The sequence below is a fragment of the Orycteropus afer genome, unplaced genomic scaffold (assembly GCF_000298275.1).
Source record: "Orycteropus afer afer isolate SDZICR_OR568_19922 unplaced genomic scaffold, OryAfe1.0 scaffold00106, whole genome shotgun sequence".
Classification (NCBI taxonomy): domain Eukaryota; kingdom Metazoa; phylum Chordata; class Mammalia; order Tubulidentata; family Orycteropodidae; genus Orycteropus; species Orycteropus afer.
This window is the reverse complement of record NW_006921693.1, coordinates 4,282,324-4,285,537: the sequence shown is the minus strand read 5'-3', so window position 1 is coordinate 4,285,537 and position 3,214 is coordinate 4,282,324.

Sequence of the window (3,214 nt, the reverse complement as noted above, 5' to 3'; positions counted from 1 at the left end):
GTGAAAGTTGGAAACAAAGAAAAAGCATCAGTAGGTGGAAAATACAGCATAGGTGAAAGAAATTATGCTGGAGACTGCATGATAGGATTTTGCATGGCCAACAACTTATTCATGGCAAGTACTTTTTTTTTTATCATAAATGATAACTATACATGTGGACCTCATTAGCTAGAATACATAGGAATCAAATTGACTACATCTATGGAAAGAGATGATGGAAAAGCTCAATATGTTCAGTCAGAGCAAAGTCAGGGGCCAATTGTGGAACAGATCATCAATTTCTCATATGTAAGTTTAGGCTGAAGCTGAGGAAAATTAAAACAAATCCATGAAAGCCAAAATATGACCTTGAATATATCCCATGTGAATTTGGAGACCATCTGAAGAACAGATTTCTAAACACCAGTGATCAAAGAAGACCAGATGAGTTGTGGGATGACATCAAAGACAGCACTCATGAAGAAAGCAAAAAGTCATTGAAAAGACAGGAAAGGCAAAAAAGATAAAAATGGATGTCAGAAGAGACTCTGAAACTTGCTCTTGATTGGGGAGAAGCTAAAGTGAATGGAAAAAATGATGAGGTAAAAGTCTAAACAGAAGATTTTAAAGGTCAGCTCAAAAGACCTGGAGGTGGAAAATCAAAAGGAAAGAACATGGTTGGCATTTTTTCAAGCTGAAATAACTGAAGAAAAAATTCAAACCTCAAGTTGCTGTATTGAAAGATTCTATGAGCAAAATATTGAATGATGCAGAAAGTAACAAAAGAAGATGGCAGGAATACACAGAGTCACTGTATCAAAAAGAATTGGTTGATGCTCAGCCATTTCAGGTGGTAGCATAAGATCAAGAACAAATGGTATTGAAGGAAGAAGTCCAAGCATCACTGAAGGAACTGGTGAAAAACAAGGCTCCAGGCACTGATGGAATACCCACAGAGATTTTCAACAAACAGATGCAGCACTGGAAACATGCACTCATTTATGCCAAGAAACTTGGAAGACAGCTAGCTGGCTAATGGACAAGAAGTGATCCATACTTGTGCCCATTCCAAAGACATATGATCCAACAGAATGAGGAAATTATCGAAGAATATCATTAAAATCATAAGCAAGTGAAATTCTGCTGAAGATAATTCAGAAATAGTCGCAGCAGTACATTGGCAAGGAATTGTCAGAAATTCAAGCCAGATTCAGAAGAGCATGTGGAAGAGGGATATCATTGCTGATGTCAGATAGTATCTTGGCTGAAAGCAGAGAATACCAGAAATGTGTTTACCTGTCTCATTGGCTATGCAAAGACATTCAACTGTGTGGATCACAACAAATTATGGATAACATTGTGGAATGGGAATGCAGAACATTTAATTGTGCTCATGTGGAACCTGTACATAGAAGAAGAAGCAGTCATTCAAACAGAACAAGCAGATATACTGTGTGGTTTAAAGTCAGGAAAGTGTGTGTCAGAGTTGTATCCTTTCAATCTGCATGCTGAGCAAATAATTCAAGAAGCTGGACTATATGAAGAAGAACACAGCATCAGGATTGGAGGAAGACCCATTAACAATCTGTGATATGCAGATGTCACAACTTGCTTGCTGAAAGTGAAGAAGACTTGAAGCACTTACTGATGATCGAGGACAGCCTTCAGTATGGATTACACCTCAACATAAAGAAAACAAAAATCCTCACAACTGGACCAATAAGCAGAATCATGATAAATGGAGAAATGATTGAAGTTGTCAAGGATTTCATTTTACTTGGATCCACAATCTACACCTATGGAAACAGCAGTCAAGAAATCAGGGAGATAGCTCAGGGGGCAGGAGTGCATGGAGGGATGGACACAGGGAAGAGGTAACTATCAGGAGGAAGTGGGAGGTCAATGTCAATGTCATGAGACAAAGTGTATGTGAACAGCTGTATGAAAGTGAATTTTGTTTGTAAATTTTCACCCAAATCACAATACAAACAAACAAACAAACAAATAATTAAAAACCTAAAAAAAAAAAAGAAGAAAGAAACCAGACATCACATTGTACTGGGAAAATCTGCTGCAAAAGACTCTGAAGTGTTTTAAAGCAAAGATGTCACTTTGAAGATTAAGATGCAACTGACTCTAGCCATGATATTTGTGGTAGCCTCTTATGAGAGCATTTGAGAGCTAGGCTATGAATAAAGAAGACTGCAGAAGAAATGATGAATTGTGGTGTTGTCAAAGAGCATTGAATGTACCATGTATTGCTAGAAGAACAAACAAATCTGTCTTGGAGGAAGTGCAGACTGGATGCTCCTTAAAAATGAGAATGGCCAGACTTTGTCTCTCATGCTTTGGTCATGTTGCCAGAAGGGACCAGTCCATGGAGAAGGATACCATGCTGTGCAAAATAGATAGTCAGTGAAAAAGAGGAGGACCCTCAACAACATGGATTGACACAGTGGCTGTGATGATGAGCTCAAGCAGGGCAGTGATTCTGAGGATGGACAGGACAGGGCGGAGTTTCGTTCTGTTGTACGTAGGGTCACTATGAGTTACAACTGCCTCAATAGCACCTCATAACAAGAACCCCCAACTGCATGTGGATAGTGGCAGATTCTTGAAAGGATGTGAATGGGGGATGACAGCAACTCATGGAACCACAGAGAATGTCTTTGTGGCCTGTGCCAATGGGGTGAGCCAATGTTGTGCAGCAGATTATGTAAAGGTGACGACTGAGAGTGGCCTAACAAGCAGTCCCTTCCTAATCTCAGCATTCCAGGCAGCTTTCAGTATGGTTCAATGTCATCAAGAGGGACTAACACTAGCCTCCTCATTAACTTTGATAACTGAGAGTTTGAACAGGACATAATTTGATTTACAAATTTGGAGAAATGGGATCTGTCTTGTAACTTGGCTGTCAAGGAGTAATTCCTATCTATCACACTAGCTAAGGGATGAATGTGCCAAGCATCACTGCTATAAGAAATACAGATTTTTTTTCCCCTGGAGTAGGAAAAATGGTATAACTTCACACATCTAGCTATCCATTATAATTACCCAGAAAACTTGTTAAAAAAACAGAAATTTGAGCTCCACTCCAGACATACTGAATCAGACTATTGGTGCTAAAATGTGGCATGGAGAACTATATATTTTTAACAACTCTATCCTCTTGATTGGGCTTTGGTGGCATAGTGCCTAAGGCACTTGACTGCTAACCAGAAGGCTGGTGGTTCAA